The sequence below is a fragment of the Somniosus microcephalus genome, chromosome 7 (genome assembly GCF_052327205.1).
Source record: "Somniosus microcephalus isolate GS21.2 chromosome 7, FLI_Smic_1.0, whole genome shotgun sequence".
In the NCBI taxonomy this organism is placed as follows: domain Eukaryota; kingdom Metazoa; phylum Chordata; class Chondrichthyes; order Squaliformes; family Somniosidae; genus Somniosus; species Somniosus microcephalus.
Genome location: NC_140993.1, coordinates 139,614,883 through 139,627,199, shown reverse-complemented (window position 1 = coordinate 139,627,199; position 12,317 = coordinate 139,614,883).

Genomic DNA, 12,317 nt, shown 5'->3' with positions numbered 1-12,317 from the left:
ATCCAAACCAAAAGGGGGAGGACAGCAAAACCAAGGTGTTGTGTCTGTGTATAATAAGACACAGACTGCAGGAGAAATGGTACAACAGGTGTTTACTGAATGAGGGTTACTCTAGAACTAACTGTACAGATCACTACTCAGGGTTTATATAGAGGTGTGGTCACTGCCGGTACTACAGTATACAGGAGCTGTAAAAAGTAGTTCTCTCCCTTAAAGGTACATACATTACAATTCCTCCCCTTTTAGATTAACAGTACCATAACACTCATTTAACAATTAAATATCAAACTAAGTACAATTAACACTTTTAACATGCAACATTAGCTGAAAATAGTCTATTTATAAATTCAGTCTTTGGGGAGGCTTCCTGATTCTTTCTGGATAACGCCTTTCCTGAGTGTCTCGCTCTTGGTGCGGAGGCGATTCTAGCACCCTGTCGTCAGTTGATTCATCAGCTTCCAATGCTATTGTTTCTGAGGTAGATGCGACCTGTACGTTGGGTTCCTCACCAGGTACGTATGGCCGAGACATGGGGTTGACTCGTTCCTGTGACTCTAAGATCTGGTCAGCATGGCGTCTCACAATGTTCTCCCCAACATCCACTGTGTACATTAGTGGCCCTTGCCGTGTGCATATCGTTCCTGGTTGCCAGTCCTCTGTTCGGTAGTCACGGGCCAAGACTGGTTGCCCTACATTGAAGCTCCTTGTCGGCTTCTCATTGATGTGCTGGAATTGCTTACTCTCAACATCTCTTCGTACATTTGGTCTGAGCAAATCCAGACGAGATCTCAACCTTCGGTTAAAGAACATCATGGCCAGGGCCTGGTTGCTGACTGCATGTGTCGCATTTCTGTAGGCTAACAGGAAATTGTCCACCTTATGCTGCAGTGGAATGTCGTCATCGCACATGGCCTTTACTGCTTTTTTAAAGGTTTGTACGAACCTCTCAGCCAATCCATTTGTGGCTGGATGATACGGGGCGGATGTGTAATGCCTTACCCCATTCCTTTTCATAAATCTTCGAAACTCTTCGGACACAAACTGTGGTCCGTTATCAGAGCAAATCTGCTCTGGCAAGCCGTTCCTGGCAAAAATGGTCCGTAGGACTGCAATAGTTTTCTCCGTGGTGGTGGAGGACATTTTGATCACCTCAGGCCATTTCGAGTGCGCATCCACGGCTATTAAAAACATTGAGTCCATGAATGGACCAGCAAAATCAATATGCACCCGTTGCCATGGAGATGAGGGCCACTCCCATGGGTGTAGAGGGGCATGTGGTGGTGCATTTTGGACCTTCTGGCATCCTGAGCAGCTCTTTGTCAGGTCCTCGATTTGCTGATCGATCCCCGGCCACCACACATAAGCCCTAGCAAGGCTTTTCATTTTCACCCCTCCAAGATGACCTTCGTGAAGCTCATTGAGCACTCTCTCCCTTAACTTGGGTGGAATTACCACTCGGGATCCACACATCAAGGTCCCCTGGCATACTGACAGCTGTTCTCTTCTGGATGAGAATGCTGGCAACAGTGAGTCGCCATGTGCTGGCCATCCCTTCACCATCAAATCATATGCCCGAGACAGTGTCGGGTCATTTCGGGTCTCCTTCTCTATACCAGCGTTAGTTACTGGCAAGCATTCAATTATAGTCGAATGAAATATTTCGACAGGATCCACTGCTGGTGCTTCCTCCGCAGTAGGCAGTGGCAGGCGTGATAGTCCATCAGCGTTTCCCTGCTGTTTCGTGCCCTTATACTCGATTTCATATTGGTGCACCCCTAGAAAAAGGGACCATCTTTGTAGCCATTGCGCAGTCATCACCGGAACGCCCTTCTTTGGATTAAAGATGGAGACAAGTGGTTGGTGGTCAGTCAGCAAGGTGAACTTCTGCCCATGCAGATAGTGATTGAACTTTTTCACTCCCCACACTAGGCTGAGGGCCTCCCTGTCAATCTGGGCATAGTTACGCTCGGCTGAGGTTAGTGACCGAGACGCAAAGGCTACTGGCCTCTCCGAACCGTCCGGGAATTTGTGCGACAGCACCGCTCCAATGCCATAGGGTGATTCATCACATACCAACCGAATTGGTAGTGCTGGGTTGAAATGAGCCAACACCTCTTTTGATGTGATCAATGCTTTGCTCTTCTGGAAAGCTCGTTTACATTCGTCACTCCACTTCCATGGTACCCCCGTTTGCAGTAGGGTGTTCAGTGGGTGTAGTACTGTAGACAAATTCGGCAAGAACTTATGGTAGTAGTTCACCAGCCCGAGGAACGACCTCAGTTGTGACATATTTTCCGGTGCTGGAGCCTTGACTACTGCCTCAATCTTTTCAGGGGACTTATGTAACCCCTCTTTATCAATAACGTGGCCACTATACGAGATCTGCTTCTGGAAAAACTCGCATTTGTGGCGATTAGCTCGGAGCCCATATTCCTTCAATCTAGTGAGCACCTGCTCCAGGTTGGCGAGGTGATCACTGTCAATTTCGCCCGTGACCAGGATGTCGTCCAAATAACACTGGGTCCCTGGAATCCCTTGCAGGACTTGTTCCATTGCCCTTTGCCAAATAGCCGGAGCTGATGCTACCCCGAACACCAGCTGGTTGTATTGGTAGAGACCTTTATGAATGTTGATCGTGAGGTACTGTTTCGAGGCTTCTTCTACCTTCATTTGCAGGTATGCCTGGGCCAGATCAATCATAGTGAAGCGTTTCCCTCCAGATAGCGAGGCGAAAATATCTTCAATCCGCGGAAGCGGATATTGTACAGTGTGAAGGACTGGGTTCACTGTCACCTTAAAGTCCCCACAGATGCGAACCTTCTTTGGTTCCCCAGGCGTATTACTCAACGACCTCTTCATTACAGGAACGATGGTGTAGCCCACTCGCTCCAGTCCACTTTGGACAGTACTCCTGAACATTCCAAACCTTCCAGCTCTGCTTCGACGGCTGGGTGGATTGCATAAGGTACCGGTCTGGTCTTAAAAAACTTTGGGCTTGCATTTTCCTCTATTTTGATCGTCGCTGTTATGCCTTTTAGTGTTCCGAGTCCCTACTGGAACACTTCTTGTGCATCAGTTAGCATTTTTGACAGTCGTCCAGGTGTGACGTCGTCATCCTTTTTGGCATCTACAGTCAGTGCTTGTATGGAATGCCAATCTAGCTGTATCTTCCGGATCCATTCACGTCCTAGTAGTGGTGGTCCTCCATCTGGCAATACATATAGGTCCATTTTTGGTGTCTCCTTGCCGTTATATATAACATTCACCCTTATTTTTCCTTTGGGGTAGACTTTTTGCCCCGTGTACGTCTTCAAGACAATCTTTGTATCTCTCAAGGGTATATGTGAGAATAGCCGCTTGTAGTCCCTTCGGTTTATGACTATTAGGGCTGATCCTGTGTCCAATTCCATTTTCACTTGGACTCCTGCTATCTTGAGCGTGACCCAGATAGTTTGGTGATCCTCCGTTTTGATCACATTATGTAGTTTCAGACAACCCAGCTCCTTGCTTCCGGAGTCTGTATCACTTTTCTGTTCGTCTGAACTACTCTCCGTCACCTTATGTACCTTCTTGTACTTCTCCTGTGGAGATTTCTTGCTGCTGGTTTTCTTTCCCGACCTGCAGACTCTTGCTATGTGTCCTACTTTTCCACACTGTCTGCACACTTTGTCCTTGAACCAGCAATCATAATGGTCGTGTGTTGTTCTGCCGCAGCGATAGCACTTCATTTCATTTGTGCCATATTCTTGCGGTCTCCGTTGTATCTCTGCAGTGGCCCGTGCTGCTGCTTTGTGTGATACTGCAATGCTGAAAGCCTTGTCCAGCGTAAGATCCTTTTCTGATAGAAGCCGTTTCTGGGTTCCTTCACTTTGAAGTTCACACACAAACTTGTCCCTTAAAGTATCTGCTAGTCCCGTTCCAAACTGGCAGTGTTTTGATAGCTTGCACAGTTCCGTTAAATACTCAGCATTACTTTCATCTTTATGCTGGTTCCTTTTGTGAAACTTAAATCTTTCTGCTATCAGCAGCGGTGTGGGGTTTAAGTGGTCCTGTAGGATTGACATTATGTTTTCAAAATCCTTTTCTACTGGCTTCTCTGGGGTTACTAGGTTTCATAGTAAGCCATACATTTTTGCACCCATTGAATTCAACAATACCAGCGCTTTCTTGTCATCTGGCACTTCATTCGCCTTGCAGTATACTTCTATGCGTTCGACATATGTCGTCCAATCTTCGACTTCATTGTCGAACGCTGTGATACTGCCACTCTTCGGCATTTTTGGGTGTGGTTAGACTGGCTTAAAATGGCATCTCCCGCGCTTTCCTTTCTTCCCCGCTGCGGCTTAAAATGGCGTCTCCCGCGCTGCTGCCAATGCTGCTCTCTTTGGTCCTCGTGGCAATGGCAGCACCTCATGTTTTCCTGCGTGCCTCTCTCCCCCGTTGACGCTGCTCAGCCCTTGAACACCGGCTGTGCTCTGCGCATTTTCCTGCGCGCCTCTCTCCCCCGTTGACGCTGCTCAGCCCTTGAACACCGGCTGCACTCTGCTCTCTCTCGTCTCTCTCCCCCGTTGATGCCACTCGGTCCTGAACACCAGCTGCGCCCTGTGCACTCTGCCCTCTCTCTCTCCCCCGTCGACGCTGCTCGGCCTTTTTCTGTGCCGCTCGGTCGGCTCTAGCCGCCACTGTCCGGGAAGGGTCTGCGCAGTACCTGTTGCCAGCCCGTTTCACTGGACCACCATGACTGGAAAGTCAAGCCTGGCTCTCGACAGCCTCCCCTGCGATGCTCAAATCTCCGCTAGATGACTGGGCGGTTGCCCATGGTCGACGCCTGTACTTCTGGACTCGACCTCCTTCCACTGTTCTCCAGGAGCGAATCCCTGGGAGGTGATGCAGAGTTGCAGGTAGGTTCGAATCTGCTCGTCACCAATGTTGTGTCTGTGTATAATAAGACACAGACTGCAGGAGAAACGGTACAACAGGTGTTTACTGAATGAGGTTTACTCTAGGACTAACTGTACAGATCACTACTCAGGGTTTATATACAGGTGTGGTCACTGCCGGTACTACAGTATACAGGAGCTGTGAAAGTAGTTCTCTCCCTTAAAGGTACATATATTACACAAGGGAGAAAAGTGAAAAAACATGGAGCACACCACATCAGCGGGGAAGCTGAGGAAGAAGAGGACATGTTCATAATATATAGCATGTTAGAGAACATTCCAAAAGTGGCTCCTATCACATTGCAACTGACAGTAAATGACTCTAAGGTGAACTTTGAAGTGGATACAGGGTGCGGTGTGACCATAATGAACAAGGCAGAGTACTCAAAATTGTGGAACCGTGCAAAAGTTCCAGAGTTAAAGCCTTGCTCCCTGCATCTTAAAACATATACAGGTGAACGAGTAGCGACATTAGGTACAGCTAATGTAACTGTGCAACACAGGGACACAGTGGAACAGCTACCTGTAGTTATAGTATCGGGTACCGGACCAAACCTGTTAGATCGGGGCTGGATAAAAGAACTTAAATTAGACTGGGGAGCAGTACATCAAATAGATGCTGGCAAACAGTTGACTTTGCAAGAAGTGTTGAGTGAACATGAGAATGTGTTCAAGGAGGAACTTGGCATATTTAATGGCCCCCCAGCTAAGATTTATGTGGACAAGGAGGCACCACCAAGGTTTTTTAAACAACGACCTGTGCCTTATGCCATGAAGCTAAAGGTAGAGGCTGAGCTTGACCGTCTATTGAGAGAGAACATACTGGAGCCAGTGAAATGTTCGGAATGGGCAGCTCCCATAGTACCTGTTTTAAAACCGGACAATTCGGTAAGACTCTGTGGAGACTATAAATTGACAGTCGGGTGTCCAAACTAGAGCAGTATCCGATTCCCAAAACAGAGGATCTCTTTGCAAGCCTGGCTGGAGGAAAGAAATTCACAAAGTTGGATATGAGTCATGCCTACTTGCAGATTACACTGGATGATGAATCAAAGAAGTATGTCACCATAAATACACACAAGAGCTTGTTTACATATAACCGCTTACTGTTTGGTGTTTCATCTAGTCCAGCTATCTTCCAGAGGACAATCAAAGGTGTACTGCAAGGGATTCCACATGTTTCCATCTATCTGGATGACATTCTGGTGACGGGAAGAACCGACCCGGAGCATCTGAGCACTCTGAGAGAGGTACTACAGAGATTGGAGAGGGCAGGGTTCCGGCTCAAGAGGAGTAAGTGCACTTTCCTGGGGAATGAGGCAGTGTTCCTGGGGCACAGAGTGGATGCCACTGGGCTCCATCCACTCAAGGAGAAGGTACAAGCACTGCAGGATGCCCCTGCTCCTACAAATGTGGCTGAATTAAAAGCTTACCTGGGACTGCTGAACTATTATAACAGGTTTTTACCAAACTTGTCAACTGTGTTAGTACCTCTTCACAAACTACTGTGCAAGGAGACACAGTGGCAGTGGAGAGAGGAGCAGGGGGTTTCATTTGAACAGTCCAAGAAACTGATGCTGTCGTCGGATGTGCTGGTTCACTACAATGCAGAGAAAGACATCATTCTCTCTTATGATGCTTCACCTTATGGGGTGGGGGCAGTTCTTTCACACTGCATGGAAGATGGAACTGAAAGACCTATAGGGTTTATGTCCCAAACTCTAACACCAGCGGAAAAAAACTATTCCCAGTTAGACAAAGAGGGGTTAGCAGTAATGTTTGGGTTACAGAGGTTCCACAAGTACATATATGGCAGGAAGTTCATCATATGCACCGATCATAAACCTCTTCTCTCTCTTTTCAATGAAATGAAAGCAGTTCCACAGATGGTGTCACCCCAGATCCAGAGGTGGGAAGTGACATTGAGGGCATATGAGTATGTCATTGCCTACAAGGTGGGCAAGTACCATGGGAACACAGATGCCTTGAGCCGTCTTCCACTGCCAGGCACACCTATCCGTGCAGCTCCAGAGGACAGAGTTTTGATGTTGGAGGACACTGACATGGCACTTGTGACTGCAGAGCAAGTAAGAACATGGACAGGTAAAGATCCAGTACTGTCTAGAGTTTGAGAATATGTGGTGAGGGGATGGCCACAGCATCCGGAAGGGGCTGACTTCACACCCTACAGTGTCAAGAAAACAGAGCTGAGTGTGCAGGATGGCTGCGTGTTGTGGGGAGCACGAGTGATTATTCCACAGCCAGCACAACAGTCTATCCTAGAGCAACTACATCAGTGTCATCCTGGGGTCTCGCGTATGAAAGCCTTGGCTAGGAGTTACTTGTGGTGGCCAAAGCTAGATGAGGAGATAGAAAATCTAGTCAAGACATGCAGCACTTGTCAGGAACACTGGAAGGCACCAGCAGCGGCTCCTCTCCACCCCTGGGAGTGGCCGGATAAACCATGGAGAAGATTGCACTTAGATTATGCAGGTCCATTCATGGGGAAGATGTTCCTCATAATCATTGATGCACATTCCAAATGGATGGATGTTTATCCTGTAAATTCTGCTTCTGCCACTACTACTATAGACTGCCTGCGTCGGAGCTTCAGTAATCAAGGGCTACCGGAGATCGTGGTGAGTGACAATGCCACTTGTTTTGTGAGTACAGTGACAAAAGAGTTCTTGAGAAAAAATGGCATAGTGCAGGTGACCTCGGCTCCATATGATCCGTCCTTGAATGGACTTGCAGAGCGAGCGGTACAAACATTTAAGGAGAAGATGAAAAAAAGTGCAGAAGGGAGTTTAGCAGCCAAGGTGTCACGGGTTCTGTTCAGCTACAGAATAACACCTCAATCCACCACAGGACTCTCTCCTGCTGAGATGTTATTAGGTCATAGACTACGCTCCACTCTTGACCTTGTCCACCCAGACCTAAAAAGGAAAATGGAAAACAGACAAAACAAACAAAAAGAGAACCATGACTAAAGAACAAAGAGCCGAAGTTTTGGAGAAGGAGATGTGGTCCTTACCAGGAATTTCAGTTATGGACCAAGGTGGAGACTCAATGACAGGTCCAGTATCATACAAGGTCATGTTGGGAGATGGTAGGGTAGTATGCAGACATGTAGATCAGATACTTCCCAGACAAGGGGAAATTGAAATGAAGGTTCCAGATGCAATGACTGAAGACAGGGCTGCCCCCAGTTATCCAAGTGCATCTGTGGTGCCACCACCAGGGACAGAGCCAATTCCACAGGAACCTATTCGTCAAGAGGAAACCATCATTGCAGAGTCAGATACTCTGAGCACTGCTCAGGAGCAGCTGGTGGCTTCACCACAAACAAGCAGGGACTTTACTGTTAGATGCTCACAAAGGACTCGCAAGCCACCAGAGAGATTGATACTGAACTGTTAGATTCGTCAAGTATGGAACATGATGAATGGAGACTCCTTATGTGACCCTCAGGAATGGTTGTTTGTTAAGAAATTCATACTGAAATCTTATGGGGGGAGGGATATAGTAATCTGGGATGTTATGATTAAGGTTATCCACCAGGTGGTGCTGTAGCCAATGCTGCTGCTAAGGTCAGAGGTTTGCTTCCTGTTAAGGTCAGAGGTTTGCTTCCTGTCAAGGCAGCAAAGGTGAAATGCCGGGATGCAGGCATGATGTTTGTTAATAAAGTACTCGTGCTAATTCTATGATATCGCCTCTTCGAGTCCTTGTCTCACTACATGGATTTATCACATTTCACCATCCTGACTTGCGAGTATATTGCTGTTCCTTCATCGTCTCTGGGTCAAAATCCTGGAACTCTCTAACAGCACTGTGGGAGTACCTTCACTGCATGGACTGCAGCGGTTCAAGAAGGCGGCTCACCACCATCTTCTCAAGGGCAATTAGGGATGGGCAATAAATGCTGGCCTTGCCAGTGATGCCCACATCCCAGGAACAAATAAAAAAAGAGCTTGGCTGAGCAGGTAACACTCATTGTCTTTGCCTTAGATGATTGTAGGTTCGAGTCCCATTCCAATGTCGGAACATATACTCAGCAAGAATATTGCATTATCAGAGGTGCTGTCCTTCAGATGGTTCAAGTAGACAATCAAGATCCCACTGCAGTATTCAAAGAATAGCAGGGAGTTATCTTGGCCAAAATTCCTCTCTCAACCAACACTGTCAAAAGCAGATTAACTGGTCATTCATCTTATTCATGTTTGTTGGATCTCACTGCACACAAAATTGTGACTGTATTTGCCAACATACTGCAATTTTTTGTATGTAAAGCACTTTGGGGGGAATTTTCCGGGGGGTCAGCTGGCAGGTCGGGTGGGAAATTTGATTTTTTTGACAGCAGGTCGGGATCCCGCTGTCAACCCGCTGCAATGCGCCTTTCCCACAGGCACCTGTGCGATTTCCATTCTGACCCGACCCGCAGAGGAGGGCAACCCAATTAAACTAATTATTGAGTTGTTGACAGACACTTAACAATGCTTTTAACCTTACCTTTTCACTTTAACTGCTTGCCCATGGGGTCCACACCGTGCAGGGACCACGTCTGTGAACCTGAGGTGGGAGTTGAATGGCCATTGCTCCAGCTGATTACTTGACAGCTTCAAATGTACAGTAAAAGCTGTACTGTAATTAAGTAACCTTTAATTACATAAAATTATATAGAAATTACAACATGGAAATGGCACAACTAGTCCATGTTGGTATTTATCCTCCACATGAGCAGTAGTCTGAATCCCAGTTGTCTGCCCTGTTCCCATTTTCCTTTATCTCTCCATACTTCAGTCACTGATCCTAAATGTTGACATGGGCCTTAATTTTGCGGGGGGTGAGCAGGCGCGAGTGGTGGTGGGTCGGGTGGGAAAGTGCTTTTTTTCACAGCGGGTTGGGACCTGCTGCCACGCGCCTTTCCCAATGTTAGGTCTGTCAGTGCTCAGCAGAACCGACAGGCAGCGGCGGCGGACCCCATTAATCTCATTATTTCCTTGTTGACAGATCATTAACAGGTTTTTTAACTTACCTTTTCACTTTAACTTCAGGGCCACAGGAACCACATTGTTTGGGGACCACGGCTGTCAACCTGAGGCAGGAGTTCAGTAGCCATTGCTCCAGCTGATTCCTTGACAGCTTCAAATGTACAATAAAAGCTCCCACGTGACAGATCATCACTTTCCTCAGCCACAAGTTGTTTCTCAGTCCATTTCCAGCACAGATTCTGCAGGCTTTCCACTTTCCACTCTCCATCCAGTCTCACCTCATTGGAAGAACTCTCTCAGCATTGACAGAATGCTTCTGTCATCTCTACTTCACCTGCCATCTATTCTATCAACATGGGTGCCATTTATACTGCCTCACCTTGGTCCTCAGAATCCAATCACGATCAGCCCCAACACCAGCAGCACCAGGCACACCAGCAGCACCAACAACAACACCAATCTTCTCCGCAATCATCTGATGCTGCACAGGACACAGGGCATCAGCACCCGAGCACATTGCTGCCTGGGAGGCCAGGGATGGCCTCACCACAGCTTTACGCTGTGCACCCATATGGCTGCCACATGATGCACCAGGTTGGCACCATCCCACATCAACACCATAAAACATCCCTACAATGACCAAGCCATTCCTTTCACAGTCATGACCATTACGGGGTTGGGTACCGTTATGTCTCACCATTCACTGCAACTCACTAAGCCACTTCCAAAGGTGCACATAAATCTGTCCAAGTGGTGAAAATGAAGATTTTTATGTTTGACACCACATTAACAGAAACTTTACATGAACATTGGATAAAACACCCAAGTGGCTACCCTTGTGTGTTGTTAGTTGGTATGATTGCACTAGGATTAGGGTGAGTGTAAAGGTTGGCTAGTGAGATGAGGATGTGATAATGTAGATAGAGAGAGAGGGATGGGTGGAGGTGCAGTGTAAGCTGGTGTGAATAAGGATGTGCAGGAGTAGGGTAGGGAAAGCAGAGTGATGGGGATGTGATGAGAGGCACAGGAGGATGAAGGTGAGTGTGACTTTGTATTAATGTTTCGTGATCTAATGAGATCATTGAAAGGTTTGCGCCACTGCACCCAGGTCCTCCTGATGACATCCCTGCTTGTGCCCTCCTCTGCAATGTGCAACCAGGCTGTGGTGATCTCCTGGGGAGGTCTCTTCCGCCCATGGAAAGGGAAGAGGGCCTCCCTGCCTGCTGAGACTCCCTCCATAAGCATATGGAGGGAGTCATGGGAGAACCTGGGTGCAGCCCTGCACCTCTGTGCGGTCATTGTCAGTGTTTACAGCACTTCAGTCCCTTTAAGGAAATCGGCTGATGATGCGTCATGAATGATGTCGCCAGACCCACTTCCTCTAATTGTACCGGGAAACGCGCTGGGCGGGGTTAACAAGCCCCAGCAACATAAGTTCCTTTTAGGCAGTGGGATGCAGCTAGCAGCGAGGCCGGGACCCACCACCGACATCGCCCGCCCCAGACCCACCGAGATAAGGAAAATCCCGACCATTATGATTTTTCGGAGAGATGTGATGAGGTCTTTCGTTTGTGTTAATTAATGCTGCTGAAGTTGTTATTTCATTCCATGCCCCATTGGTCACAATAATGGCTATTTTAGGAAAGGATTTTACTTACACTTCACACAAAGGGTAATGGAAATCTGGAACTCTCTCCTCCAAAAAACTGTTGAGGCTAGGTCCACCGAAAATTTCAAAACAGATTTTTGTTAGGCTGGGTATTAAGGGTTGCAGAACCAAGGAGGATAGCTGGAGTTAAGATACAGGTCAGATTTGATCTAATTGAATGGCGGAAGACGCTCAAGGGGGTGAATGACCGACTCCCATACCTATGTTCTACAGACCAATGTTGCTGATTAACTTTTCTGCAATGATGTTTTTCTTCTGTTAACACTGTTGGCTTTAAAAGTGCCACACTTCACAGCAGATTTCTAAACTACATGATCTTTGGCTAAATGTTCCCAGGTTCCTGGGTGAATATCACATTCTTAAGTCATCACTTCAGGTTATTTTTTAAAAATTTCTTCTGACTGTCCACTGTCTTTCCTCCCATCATCACTTGGCTGTAGAATACATCTTTGAGAAGCCATTCGTCTGGCAGGCAGACAGCGGGGATTCTCCCGAATGTCCTCAGTACCTTCAGTGCAAAAGCCACGGAAACCACGGAAAAACGAGTATAATTCTGTTAAGTAGTTCATAGCCTATCTAATAGAGGGAAGTGCTGATTGGTGGGTAGCTGTTGAGTGTTTCTTGTTAAGTTTTAAATTTATTTCTGCTAAATTACCTCTATAGTCTGGTAAATAGAGGCATGGCAGGGCAGCTCAGTCCTGTGATTTGCACATCCTG